At 42.7% G+C, this 15,250-nt stretch overlaps 1 protein-coding gene across 25 annotated transcripts in view; it reads right to left on the bottom strand.

Annotated features, from left to right (window-relative positions):
• celf2 (cugbp, Elav-like family member 2) overlaps positions 1-15,250 on the bottom strand; it is an 850,872-nt gene that overhangs the window by 369,205 nt on the left and 466,417 nt on the right. For 3 of the 25 annotated variants that reach the window (XM_060842652.1, XM_060842682.1, XM_060842683.1), the window contains exon 1: positions 14,769-14,789. The exons of 21 other annotated variants lie outside the window; for them this stretch is intronic. The gene's annotated coding sequence lies outside the window, so the exon portion shown is untranslated. Of the gene's footprint in view, positions 1-5,158; positions 5,180-14,768; positions 14,790-15,250 lie in introns of those variants that run through there. One more of the 25 variants, XM_060842668.1, reaches the window with a different exon arrangement.

Raw genomic sequence — 15,250 nt, 5'->3', positions numbered from 1 at the left:
TTATAGAAACATCACGCTTTAGAAACAGTGCTTAAAGGGTTGGCAAAGTAATCACATTATGGCCAACACACAGTTTCGACATTTATGCTGCAGAAACAGCACCCCCAATTCATCAATCGCGTTCTGGGAAATTTGCATTGACGAAAATGTGTGTTATAACAGAACAAACTGTACAATGATGCCATCACCTAAATTGATTTAGTAGACTTAATTCAAAGTGCCACTTTTGACTCAACAAGTAGTATTCTGGTCTCTGAGGCTCCAGATACTGGAGGACAAAATCCATTCAGACTCTCCAGTGCAGTACTGAGGACTTGCTGCACTGTTAAGGGACCACCTTACAGAAGTGATATTACCAAACCCCATGCGCTGTGGCAGTACTCAAAGGGAAATTCACCCCAGTTTTCTGCCCAATATTTATCCTTCTTTCAATTTCACCACAGAACAAATCAGCTGATCATTTACTTGTCAGCTGTTTGTAGGAGATTTTCTGAATCGGCTGCAATGTCAGAATCCAACAACGATTGCATTTTAAGATAAATAGTACTTGCATGTATCTGACAAAATAGTGATCTTGGCAAGTACATGTTGAGAATGAAAGCTAGTGGCAATTAATCCTTGACAACGAACATTCCCAATGAAGCAATTTGCTGCCACTTTATACAGTAGTCATGCCCCACTTAGTTTGCACACACACTTCAGTCCAGTTTCAGTGCTTCCGAGGAAGCCAGTGCAGCAAAACTCCAGGAAGTACATCTGACAGAGAATAAAAGGGGCCACAATCTCCACAACTCCCCCACCCCGTACCCAGTACGTTCCAAGACCTACTGTGGAAGCCCAAAACCGCGGATAGGTACGGAACCACCCACCTTCCTGGCAGCTACCTGGTCCCTGGTTCTGGAATGTTCCCCGTAAAATGTTAGGGCCGTGGTAACTAAAACCGCAAAGACTGACTGGATGGATACGGTGATCGCCTTGTAGCTAGTACAGAAATGGTTAATACAAGCAAAAATGTCACTGCAGGAAGAAAATGCTTCTCCATCAAGTTTTGCTGTTGCTATATACTCAGTTAAAAGCTCTCCCTGTGGCATTATTTACATATTAAACTGTTGTCAATGTTTGGGCAGAGGATTACATTATTTGTACTGGATGTTTAGAAGGTGTCCTGCAAAGGAACACCATGTGTTACAAACAGAGGCGAAAAATCCTCTGTGGTCAATTAGTAAGAAAATGAACATTTCAGCATTGAGCTGTGACTTCTCTCTGCTGCCTAAAGGCTCCCTCGCTGAATAACCAATAAACATCAAACAAAAAAGAAATCGAGAACAATGCACTGTTAATGACCAGAGATGTAAATAGGGGACATAGAAGACTGAACTGAAAGGATATGTTAGGCCAAAAATACATGGAGTGGAGAAACATATTGAGCCCAGTGAGTTTACCACCACAGACACAGAACCCCAATATGTGAATCTTATGTCTGCATAATTTTGTGCATATAAATAAGCTCCCACAATTTCAAATGACAGCAGGGGAGATTTCTTTGTGGTTCAGCCTAATATTTAATCCTTTGACCAACATCATAAAGTGGATTCTCTGGTCATTATGATACTTCTGTTTGAGAGTTTGTTTGCATTATTTGGAACCGCCATCTCATTTACATTACAGAAGTGACGACAGTTCAAAAGCACTTCATTGGTTATGAAGACCAATGGAATATTCTAGGTTATGAAAGGTCCCCTAAAAACGCAAATAGCCTTTTTTTAAATCATTATTGAAAATCTGCGATCTCTGAAGATTATCTCAAGACATCTCAATATTTATCTGTCCTCCCCTCTCCAAGACTCTGTCACTTGATATGTATCTAGAGTTCCTCTGAGCAAAGCACCATCATGGTCTGTCTAGAACTACAAGACCATAAGAAATAGGAGTGGAAGTAAGGCCAATCGGCCCATCCAGTTCACTCTGCCATTCAATCATGGCTGTGATGGGCATTTCAATGCCACTTTCCCCTAACTAGGTAAGCAATACAGAGTCATGCTCTAGATTCGGAATGCTGAGCGAGGGAAATGAAAATTACAGAGCAATTAGTCTACAACTAAACAAGAAAATGCACCTTCAATCAGTGCATGACCACAGGCTCTACAGACAATACAGTTACGAGAGGAATAAATCACTTGGCTCTCCTGTGAGAGCTGATTTAAAGGATCAATGACTGTAGTAGACATTGTTTAGCTTCACAAATAAACACTTCTCTCCCTGTCAGGTAAGAGAAAGGCCAACAGACAATTTGCAGACTTAGTTTTTAGTTCAATTCATTTTTTTTGTTCAGGAATGTGAGCGCACTGGCTAGGCCAGCATTCATTGCTTATCCACAATTACCACAAGGCAATTCAGAATCAAACACACTGCAGTGGGGTTTGGAGTCATACGTAGATGAGACCAACTAAGGACGCCAGATTTTCTTGCTCAAAGGTCATTAGTGAATTTGATTATAAGACGTGTGGAATGAACTTTCTGAGGAAGTGGTGGATGTGGGCGCAATTAGAACATTGAAAAGACATTTTGATAAGTACGGGAATAGGAGAGGTTTGAAGGGATATGGACCAGGAGCAGGCAGGTGGAACTAGTTTAGTTTGAGATTATGTTCAGCATGAACTGGTTGGACCAAAGGGTCTGTTTCCGTGCTGTTTGACTCTATGACAATCTACAGTGATTACATGGTTATCAGTAGACCAGCCTTTTATTACAGGACTTTTATTGAATTCAAATTTCACCATCTGCCATTGTAGAATTCAAACTCTTGTCCCAGAGCCTGGGGCTCTGCAATACTAATCCAGTTCCATTAGTGCTATTGAAACCCCTTCCCTTCCTCTAGGTCTTAGCAATTCCTCCTGACCTCAGGAAATCCATGATCCTGGAGCTTTAACAGAAGTAAGTCATCACTCTGTAGGTTACTTAACACCCCCATGATATACAACTCATTTCACGGAGAATTCCTACAGTTGCAGATAGAGGCCATTTGACCCACTAAGTCTGCACTGACCTTCCAAAGAGCATCCCATCCAGATCTACCTCTCATTCTCCACCCACCCTATCCCAGTAACCGTGCGTGTACCCTAATCCACACAGCCTGGACACTACGGGGCAATGTATTATGGCCAACCACCTAGCCTGCTAGCTGTACTAACCACTGTGTCACCATGCCACCCCATTCAACATTGGTAGTTTTGGTTTGAGGACGGTGGTCATTTTGGGTTCTCTCAATCTCAGAATTGCTATGGTACGTGTCACCTGCACGTAAATGAAAGCTCCTTCCTTCCTAAGTCACCACAAGGCTCGAATGCCAGTTGGTACAGCTGGCACAGTCCTTGACTGGGTACCAGGATATTGTAGAGACTTGCTGCACCTTGAAATGCTGGCAAACTTGAGGTCAGCTCATACACTGAAGACTAACGCTAGTTGCAATAGATCATCAGCTGTATTTGAGCTACTGAGCCAGCAGAAGCCTCTGTCAGCTGTTCAGCCCTGCAGAGTGCAACAGTGGAGATTCAGAACAAGCACAAAGATTAGTTGAACATCACATGACGATGACTCTTCAAGATTTAGCTGAGGCTCACAGAACAGGATGATGGAGATTAAATAGCCAAGTATATATTTAAGCAGTGTGGCCATTGTAACATTAGCCTTAAAAAAAACAAGTGACAAAACTCTCTGCTTTCTATTTGCACAGGTGAACGACACTCCAGCCATTCACAAATAGTCTTTAGCAGCTGAGCACTTTTGCCCTGTTCTCCTGCCATTATACATCAGCTGCTCTTCAGAACCACAACCAAACCACACCCGGCTCACCGTGTGGGAGCTTCCTGACATGTCTGAAGCAGACACTTAACCTGTGGATTGAATGTGATAACTGGAACAGTGAATGGGGAGGAAAAAAATCGTTGAAGGAAGGGAATGTGGGAATGGGAGGGGAGTCGGGATTTAAATAAACAACCCTACCATGATGGGCAATGCAAAAACCTTTCTCGTACAGTGCAAGTTTTCCAAGGTCCTTTTTTATCCTCACCATGGAAGAAGAATATATTGTAAAAACAACAACATTTTACAAATATTCCCTTCAAGTGGTGAGGAGTTTTAAAGGTGAATATGCTTTCTATTGGATGGGTTCATTTTGTTTCCTTTTCTTTGTTTCTGTTCAAAACATACATTTCGAGTGCATCTGCTGACAGAGTGTGCTGCATTGCAACTCGAGAGCACAGTGAATAACAACAAGCATTGGCATTTATAAAGCCCCTTTAATATAGCATAAATCCACAGGTGCTCCTCACAAGCCTGCAGTGGAGAGGTCTGGGGAGGGATTTCCAAAGTTTGGGCTTTAAGCAGCTGAAGGGATGGCTGCAAATGGTGTGGTGATTAAAATCATGGATACACAAGAGGGTAGGCCTGGAGTCGTGTGGAGGTCCAACAAAATATATGCAAATGGTGACTAGTGTCCAGTCCCATGTTGGCGAAACCATACACTCTTTTTTTGTTCTATGTGACATATCACTAGCAGCTGTAGAAGAAATATTAGGAGGAGTAACTAAAGGTTTCTGAAGGTGGGGAATTGGCAGAAGAGTTTCAATGTAATCTGTGACGGGAAATGTCAAAGATTTGAGTGTGTATTCTCCAAGTTGAAATCACCATTTTGCAGCAGGCAAATTGTCACAGGAAAGTTCTAGTTGAACACAGAGAATGGAGCTTTTAGGCTGTTTGTGCAGACTGCAAATACAGAAACACTGGAAAAGGCATTGCAGGTCAGGCAGCATCCCGAGGAGCAAGAGAGCTGACTTTTAGGACTCTTGAAGAGGTTTTCCTCCTGTTGCTCTGCAGATGCTGCATGACCTGCTGTGCCCTTTTCCAGCACCGTGCTTTATAAACTCTGATTCTCCAGCATCTGCAGTCCCCACTGTCATCTAAATACAAAACACTCCCAGGGACCGGACTGCAGAACAGCACTGCTAGCCACCCAAGGCAACACCATGGTTCAATGCAGGATATACCAAATTTAATAGCATCTAGTAACATGGCTACCATATTAGTATAGAAAATTGAAGATCCCAGAGATTCTCAGGGTAGGAGTCTTAGAAATACTTCAACCAGCATGAACACCTACCACAGACAGAGACTGCATCAGCCTTCACAAGACTTCTCCTATGATCCCAGCTAGGGTTCGATAGTCTATACACTAATGGAAAATAACATGACCAATATACGTCACACTCATGTAGCACCCTTCAGTCCAAACATTTGCTTATCTCTGCTCCAGTTACCGGGCCTGACTGATAGCAGAACTTGGCACGCTAGCTGAAAGAAAGAATGCTTCTGGTAGGTCTGAGGAGCTTAACAGCCTGGACTGCTGTCGTAGTGTGATCATTCATTTGATTCCTTCAGTGGTTAGAGTTTGCAGATTCCATCAGAGAGAATTCTAACCTTGTCACAATGAACTGGAAGCAATGTTATTAACCATCCCGTCTACTTTCTGGGGCAAGTGCATGCTGCTTTCCACTCAAGCTCCATGCTGCCCACCTGCTGCTGTTGCGGGTTCTATGCAGGCAGCTTAATCAAAGCCTGTGGACTCTGAAGAGGTCACCCCAACAATGAATCCCATCACTCATTTATCCAACTGTGTCAGTGCCATGCAAGCCAATTCCAAAAACCTTTTTGAAAATCAGAGACCACAATTAAACCCCCATTTCCATCAATACTCTTCACATAGCTGGGAATTTAGGGCATCTGTTTTTTTGAGAATTTAAGAGCATCCTTTGATAATGCCGCAATATTATTGCTAGATAGGTGGAAAAATTGCAATCCCGATGAATGACAATATCACAATCTTGTTTCTATTGCATTTCTCACAACCATTGGAACTCTCTTAAAAAAAATCAATAGTCATTGTTGCATCGTAGAAAACACAGTAAGGTCCCAGAGTCTACAATGTGATACTTGACCAGATAATCTGATTTTCGGCGATGTTGTCAAAGGAATACTGGAGGAGAAAGTGAGGTCTGCAGATGCTGGAGATCAGAGCTGAAAATGTGTTGCTGGAAAAGCACAGCCGGTCAGGCAGCATCCAAGGAACAGGAGATTCGACGTTTCGGGCATAAGCCCTTCTTCAGGAATACTGTACACTGGCCAGGGGACCAGTGATGTCTTGCATACTCTTTTCAAAACAGGGCCGTACGATCACGCTAGGATTACCTGGAGACACTGTTTAACACTTCATTTAAAAAAAACACTTCTGACAGTGTAGCACCCAGAGTCTGCCTCCATTTTCAGACTCAAGCCCTGGAGTGGCACTTGAACCTGAACCTAGTGACGGAGGTGTGTGCATTACTAACTGCGCCATGGCTGACAAGCAAAAGAAGAAAATGAAGGAGAGAAAAACGCAGGCACTACTTCTTAGACAGGTCGGAATCCTGGATGTAGGTTTGCTCGCTGAGCTGGAAGGTTCGGCTTCAGACATTTCTCCACCATATTAGGTAGCATCATTAGTGAGCCTCTGGTGAGGCCCTGGTGGTATGTCCTGCTTTCTATTTTATGTGTTTCGGTTTCTTTGGGTTGGTGATGTTATTTCCAGTTCTTTTTCTCGGAGGGTGGTAGATGGGGTCTAAACCGATATGTTTGTTGAGAGAGCTCCTATTGGAATGACATCACCAACCCAAAGAAACCTAAGCACATAAATAGAAAGCGGCTCATAACACCAGTGCTCCCCCAGAAGCTCACTGATGATGTTACTAGTATGGTGACTAAACATCTGAAACTGAACCTGCCAGCTCAGTGAGCAAACTCACACCCCCACAACCTCAACCTGAGCTACAAATATTTTCAAAACTCACTAACATCAGAATCCTGAAATACAGCTGGTATTTTCAGCCTGATTTCAAATATGCTATTTTTAAAAAGCAGACATTTGCTATTAAGATACCGAAATAACTGAAGGTGTAATTTTAGCAGCTGGCAGGCAAAAGACAGTGCGAGACCAATGGGATATAACACCTAAAGGTGCCCAAGGAACCTCAAATGTAGTGCGATGACAAAGCTAGCAAGAGAATGATAACCCCTGGCAGAAAACTAACCCCCATGTTTTCAGTTTTCTTTCCTTGGAAGATTTTACAAGGACAGAATTAAAAAGTATGTTTTAATTCTACTGCAGCGTGCTAGTGGGACTAAGGGTCTCCTGTGTACCAGTCTGGAGTGTTAACATGCTCTGCAAAGAACTATCCCCTTGTCGCCCCAGTGATGCAGGTAAAGTCTCTCTCTCACTTGGAATGTTCAAGGTTAGCTCGAGAGTTGCCAGACAAAAGGAAATGGGTCAAGTCTTCCTCACTCTGAATATACAAGTTCAATCACTATTGAAAGGAATCAGCACAATAGAATCTCAACTGGCCTGCAAAACTAGAGTTTGTGAAACTAACTGTTTAGTGACCAATCTCAATGCTATCAGTAATCTCAACGGCAATGTTCAACCATCCGCTTTTTGCAAATCATTCGGAGACTGATATTTTATCTCATGGACTCAGCTCTTATTCCTAATGTGTGTGTGCGTGTTCCATTTGTACCTCTTCTTGTGTTTAGTAATTAATCTTCTTATCATCTCACAAAGGCCTGGCTAAATTAGCCCCCTTTTAAAGCACAAGTTCATTAGTCCTAGGAGAATGGGAGAAAGGAAGGGATGCTTCTCAAATTCACCTTGCTACAACCAACTGAGGAGATGGTGAATAAAGAAGGGAAGGCAGTTCATATCCCTCAGCAGGGAACTGAAACATTTGAGACATCCAGTCTGGAACTGGAATGAATCGGGGATCCTCAACTGGGGTCTGATTGTAATATATTGTGAAGCCACATCTTACACCTTTTCAGACATGTGTTTAAAAGATTAAATACTTCTGAATTGAAACACAAACGAAAGGGAAGGGAACCCTCCAAAGTATTAGATTCTCAAGGCATCACAAAAAGCTTCACAACCAATACATCACTTTTTGAACTACAGTGACAGAGGAAGATTTAGACTTCACACAACAACAATTCAAAATAGAAGCAAAGATGAACACAGTCATATCCGAAAGCAAACTAAACACAGTGTTCAACTCACAATTATGCAGTAACAAAGTCTAATAATGTGTTGGTTCTCTGACATAGGAAGGTCCATAAGTAAGAGAACAATCTTCTTTTAGTAAACTCAATTTGAGATCTCGACAGTAGAAAAAACCCTCCAAATTCTGAGATTCTTGCGTTTTGTTTATGTGCAATCCAAGGCTCAATGGAACAGTTATTACTTTAATTTCTTTCTCAGAATTACAATAACTTTTTATTAATACTTGCACACTTGGTGATGTTGGGTAATCTCGAAGTCAAATATCTACTGGAAATCAATGCAGTAAATCCCATCCTGCATAATGACTATCTTCTCCAATCCAGCTCCAATCTTAAGGGGCTGTCCAGAAACAATACTGACCCCCAAACCAGTACAAAATGCTCGTTGCCAATTTATTAGCAGTCACTCGATTGCACAGATCTTGAGATTAGCTGAAAGAGACTGGTTGCTAAAGCATTGTGTCTTGCACTTTTTGACACAAGCATCATTTGAAATTTGGCATCATGGATGTGCCCTAGAAAGAAAAGCTTCAGAGATCTGACTTTTTCAGCAATATACAGGTTCGGCACTGCCAAACGTCACGCAAATTTTTCGTCTCTGCTCACAAGTATCAACTTGCACGATAAAGGAGCACTGAACAAGTGCTTGGATTTGCTTGCTGAAATCCACAGAACACAGGTCCATGTGCCCTAATAAATTGGACAAAAAAGATCATTGACCTGCAACGCTACCTCAGCCTCTCTCCCTCTCCTCAGATTCGTACCTGGCCCGTTGAGCGTTTTCCAGCATTTTCTGTTTTACTTACTCATTTCCAGCATCTGTGGGGCTTGGCATTTGTAAATCCAAAGGGAGCTGTGTTGACTGCTTGACCAAATTTAGATCTGTACTTCATGTCTGAATGACAATGGAATGAGTCCAGGCTGTTGACTAGAAGCATTCCCCAAACTATTTGGAATGGCAGGGATTGATAAGTGGATGCATTTGTCATTCCAGGCATGTGATTATGCACAGAACTGGATTTCTTCAGTCTGCAAGTGTTGACTTTGTTTTGACATCATTTCTGAGAGAAATACACATACCAGTGAGCTGAACACCCAATCCCAGAACCATCAGTCACAGGGAGAAATTAATGGGGAAAAAAAAAACAGACAACAGCAATTTGTATTTATCCAGCATCTTTGAATATAGTCAAATGTTACAAGGCAATTCACAGGGAAGTTAAAACGCACTCTGATATCTAGACACATAAGGTGATATCAAATTATAAAAAAATTGGAGGAGAAATAGGCCATTCAGCCCCTTGAGCCTGCTCTGTTATTCTAGATTATCCACCTTGCTACAGCCCTCAATATTCTTACGACATTTAAGGGCAGAATGCTAAAAGGCTGAGCCAAAAGGTAGTTTGTAAGGGACAATTTAGAAGAGAAGAGAGAGCCAATGGACTTTATGAAGCGCTTTACAGCACAGCGCCCCACTCATGGAAGCTATGTCCGCCAAAAGCAGAATGATTAAAAACAACAAAATTCACACCTAAAGCTTGAATTTAATACAAGATGCATTCTATTAATAAACAGTTAAGAACCAAGGAAACTTGTGAACATCATTACATCTTGTGTTGAGAGTCTAAAAAGTTGTCTCATAGCACTTTTCATTCAAAAGCTCACTGTTATAGTTTAGGATTTAGTGCTTTATCACGCTCTCTAAAGCAAGATTACCCTAAAAAAAACTGCAATAACATTATTTTGCTTCACTAGGTTATTATGTGCTTTTGTTGCAATTTTTGATTCAACTGTCTATCAGTCGTGTCATCTGGTCTGAGTCAGAAGCTTATTACATTCAGAATAAGAAAATACAAAACTGCCACAGTTCTATTCAGAAAGGTAGAAAGTCTTCTTCTACTGGAAGTACATTGTATGACATTCTCAGAGAATGGCTTCTGTTCAGATTGTGATTCTCTTCTCCATTGCTACTTCTTGTTCAGTCACTGTATTACTCTTGCATATAGTCACTGAATCATGGAAACCAAGAGACACCCAAAGAACTATGCTTTAACCAATTCAGTAATCCCTCAGTCAAGGCATTTTGAAGAGTAAATGCCTTCAACACAGAGGCGTGCTTCAAACACTCTTGAACTCATAACAGCTTGCTGGGCAAGGGCAGATGGCATGATTAATTTGCATAAGAATGAAAGCATTCGCAACAGGGAAGGACCAACAGGAAACACTTGCAGCATTTTTTTACAAGCTTACAGGGGCTGGGGATGGGAATCAACAATGAGTCTGAAAATCCTATGGCGAGGAAACTCAAAAGTAGGACTTAAATTAGGATTTGTGGTGTGCTTGATGTTGTCAGGAAGGCAAATCCTTCCTTCGAAGCAGTACAGGAAGGGCTTTTCACTTATTTTCAACCCCATGGCTTTGCTGAAACCTCTAACACCTTACCCTCAGGAGTGCATGGGGTAACATTGGTGTCTGTCATCTTTTACTGCCCCAGAGGCGTCTTCTCCAGAAAGCAATGAACTTGCTATCCTGGCTCTTCCAGCTGCTAATTAACCTTCCTGATTAAAATAATTAGTTCTGGTGAATGACTACCTCAGCAATCTCTCTGCTGAAGTTCCAGTATAAATATTAGTGATCACACACTAGGCATCTCTTTACATTATCCTTTGTAGTACTGCTGTGTATTGCCACACTCAACTCTCTGGTAATGATTGTAAGGCTAACAATATTATGGCCTAATGAAGTGCTCAGTCACTTGCCCTGCTCTCTCAGCATCCCGATGTTGCATATTTTTCTTAATATAGAGTTTATAAGCCATTGTGGCAACACAATGCCTCTTTTCTTCGTTATCTCGGGGACTGAGAGAGCAGGGATCATGAGAAACACGAGGGGCCACACAACACAACAAGCTGACTGTGAGCAAACCACAGACACTCCAGCACTTCAATTAACTTTTCAGCAGAGTCTGACGAAAACCATGTCTTTTAAAACTCAGTGATTCTGTTCATATCTAAAAACAGCACTTTCTTTCTGCTTCACACATATCCTGTGACTGGGAGATCATTTAAAAATAAGTGAACATGTCGTTGGGAGCTAGCTGCTCCATTAGAAATGGTCAAATGTAAACAGTGCAATTTTGTTTACCCCCAAATATGAATAGTTTGAAACGGCCAGCACTTCTAATACATTATAAGTACAGCCTCTATAATTGGTTCTAATAGCAATGTGAAAAATTGAACAGCTTTTGCCCGACATAGGTGACTGCCTGTGATAAGCGTGAATGGTCCAAGTGCTGAGGATGTAATTTATTTCAGCCTAAATAAAATTAGCTTTACCTGGTCTGTGCTGAGTGAGCTGATCTCAGCTGGGTGTGGGGGAAGCAGAAGAAAAGAGGGAAAGGGGCAAGGTAAAGGGGGGGGGGGGGGAGTACCAGGTGAAGGGTAGGGGTTGGGAGAGAAGGGAGCAGAAATACAGGCAGAAGCAAGGAGTGAGTGGGGAGCCCTGGTATTTGAGAGAGGGGCAGGTTTTAAGCAGTGGGGAAGAGCTGAGAGGGGGGATGTGGTGAGAATATGGGATGAGAAGTGAGCTAGAACAGTTGGGAAGTTAAGAGCGACATAAATACTTTGGCTACAAGAACAGGTCAGATGCTAGGAATACAGCAGTGAGTAATTCACCTCCTGACTTCTGAAAGCCTGTCCACCATCCACAAGGTACAAGTCAGGAGTGTGCTGGAATACACCCACTTGCCTGGATGGGTGCAGCTCCAACAATGCTGAAGCAGCTTGACGTCATTCAGGACAAAGCAGTCTGACTGATTGGCATCATATTAACAACCATCCACTCCCTCCACCACCAATGATCAGCAGTAGCAGTTGTATGTCTGCAAGAAATTCACCAAAGATCCTTAGAGAGCACCTTCCAAATCAATAATTACTTCCATCTAGAAGGACAAGGGCAGCAGATACAAGGGAACACCACCACCTGCAAGTTCCCCTCCAAGCCACTCACTATCCTGACTTGGAAATATATTGCTGTTCCTTCAAGGTCACTGGGTCAAAATTCTGAAATTCTTTCCCTAAGAATATTGTGGGTCTATCTACAGCACATGGACTGCAGCAGTTCAAGAAGGCAGCTCACTACACCTTCTCAAGGACGATTACAGACGGGCAATAAATACTGGCGCAGTCAGTGATGCTCACATCCCATAGTGAACAGAAAGGCAAGTGAGAGAGGGAAAAACAGGCAAGAAAAAGGAAGGGTAAGAAGGAGGGGATAAGAGTGGTCAGGAGAGTAGGATTGGAGAAATCCAGTGCCCCTGATTGTCCAAGGAACGAGAGTGAAGTCAGTGTTCCTGCTCATCACTACCCAATGACAACTGCTGCAAAAATGGATGTGCACCAGAGTGGGGGAGGATACTGTCTGCCTCTTAACAGTCTTGAGTTCAAATCCCACCAAGGGAATGGGTCAATTTGAATTCAGTTTTGGTTTAAAAATCTGCACATTACAAAGTAACATCAGCAAAAAGTGTCATGACACCCTACTGCTGCACTCTGGGGAGGCAAACTGCAACACGTGATGTCAACATGGGTGAATTTTAAATGGCCTTTGATCTAAACCATCCCCCTCACTGACGGTCAAGCACTAGCTTGTTTGCCAAAGATGCCCACACATTGAGAATCGATTTTAAAAATGACCATGAAAATTAGGCTGATTCTTTACTGAATAGTTGATCTGTAAAAACAGGTTTATACCTGGGAGGCAAGTTGAAAATTCAACAAATTAGTGACACGGGAGAAGGAAGAAAAATTCAAAGAAAGTACTTCATTATTTGACAGTTGCAGAGTACATTTAAACAACAAATTAAAATGGACAACAATTTTGTTTTTAATCTGGAGAGGACAATGATGACTGTTTGATGATCTAAATGGCATCTTTAGAGAGAAGGATTTATGAACTGTAATAAGCAGCAGAAATTGACTTATCTTAATTCCAACCTTTGCTCTCTGGTAGAGCTGTGGACATGATAAGATTATTTAGCACTCAGTGTTTTAGGAGGAAGATAAAAGGACGTTGGAGCCCCATGTGAACTGGAGTCCAAGGCCTGCCTGTCACTCATACCGACTCGCTCCACTTGAGCAAGCTCAGCCAGACTGGCAGATGGAGCACGAGGCTGAAGCCAGCTTTGTTAATCTTGGCAGCGAGGCAGGCAGAAATGACAGTGTCCGAACCACCCCAGCCATACTTACTCAACCACCACCACCCCTCCCCTCCCACCCCTCCCGAAACAACGCCTCCTGCTGTTTCAGGAAAGAACGACGTGGAGCGGGAGAGGCACCACACAGCCGCAGACCGTATAGCGCAACAGCGAAAATCATTTCGTTGGCGGGGAGGAGAAGCAAAAGAAAATGGGGGGGAGAGAGAGAGATTTGAGGCATTTTTGAATTGCATTTCAAAATTGAGGCACAGGAGAACAAAACACTGCCCGTTAGCTGCTGAAAACGAAGCAAGACCAAATAGGCAACACAAAAATCACATTTGTCCTTTGACTTTCACTGTTGTCTGCAACATATTTGCTACACACCAGGCAAAAATAATAAAAAAGAAAGATAGAGAGAGAGAGAAAGAGAGAGAGAGAGAGAGAGAGAGATATACCCAGAGCCAAGCAGCAGCCAAACTTGACATCACATTTCTTGGTGAAATGATAACTGTAGCCATCTGGTAACAAGCAATACAGCAGATTTATAGCGAAATTATTGTCAACCTAAATTGATTCTTTAACCTGACATTCTCTGCTTAATGGGGGAAGCACAAATAAATCTCTCCACTAATGCCACAAGCACACTTTGCTCTCTGAAATTCTTCAGCAATTATTAATACAATTTCAAGCAGTGAAAGGCTGGACATCAAAACTGGCATAACATGGAACCGCTTTGACAAACAGTACCCGAATTTCCTTACACAAAGGTATTTCAAAAATAGGAACCAGGAAGGGGATCAAGGTTGGGATCAGCCGGGGGTAAGGGGGTTAGACATGAACAGAAAAGCCAAACAGAAGAGGCAGAATACTCAGCACCGAAAGTGTTCGTACAGCTCCATTGTTCTGGTGTCCCATCGACAGAAAGAGAGAGAGAGAGGGAGAGAGAGAGAGAGAGAGAGAGAGACGGACGTATTCGGGCTCTCCATTGCCTGTCAAGACATTTAAACAAAAGGGCCGCATTTTTCAAACCTGGTTCTGCCAATTCCTCCTATATTTCCTCCACTTCCCGACTGTATCAGGTGCCCTGAGCTCAGTCCCAGTGCCAATGGGGAAGTGGTGGGCTACAATGGGAGCCTTACCGGGCATGGCATAGGGGGTGGGGGGAGGGAGGCAACATTAACTCAAAAGCCCAACTCAACCCTCAGACACTCTTTCGGTCCTCACAGTACTCAGCAAATTCCACTTCAGAGGAAAGGACCAGAAAATGCACAACAATTATTTTCTGCTATGCTTCCCAGATGCAAGTCAGATACAAAAAGCATACACAGCACGTAAAAGAAACAAGCCCTGTAGCATGGTGTTTAAACCAGGTTAAAACTCAACATTGTACACACACACATACACACACACACATACACACACGCTACCGTACCTCAAAGGCAGCTCATCATTTCTCACAGTAGCAGATGTGGGACAGCGCATGCTTTGTGCACAGATATTCTCGACAAAAGGCAGCCCACAAGCGCGCAAAACATCAATGGCACAGTATCTCCACTCTCAATGGCCACTCTCTCATCAATGCTGCAGACAAGAAAAGGGGGCCCTCACAGAATCACTGAGCAGAAATAATCCTCCCTGACAAGTTATGTTGTCTGAGCATATCTTACATTAATGCAGCATGCAGCCTCAGGGGTTTTGCTGGCATTCAGCCGTTGTCTAGCCAGCTCCAGTTTCCGTTAATTATAAGTACCAATAGGTGACAGGACTGAAAAAAAAAGCCCAGTTAGGAGGTTACTGTTCCAGGTTCAACATGCAAGTGCCAAACCAAGAGCTAAATCCACCAGGCATATTTAAAAAATCAAACAACTTTGCCACTCAATAGTTCTGACTCAATTTTTCCCACTGCTTCAATCT

This window comes from Hemiscyllium ocellatum, chromosome 23 (assembly GCF_020745735.1).
Source record: "Hemiscyllium ocellatum isolate sHemOce1 chromosome 23, sHemOce1.pat.X.cur, whole genome shotgun sequence".
Taxonomy (NCBI): Eukaryota; Metazoa; Chordata; class Chondrichthyes; order Orectolobiformes; family Hemiscylliidae; genus Hemiscyllium; species Hemiscyllium ocellatum.
This window is presented reverse-complemented; position numbering and strand designations above follow the sequence as displayed.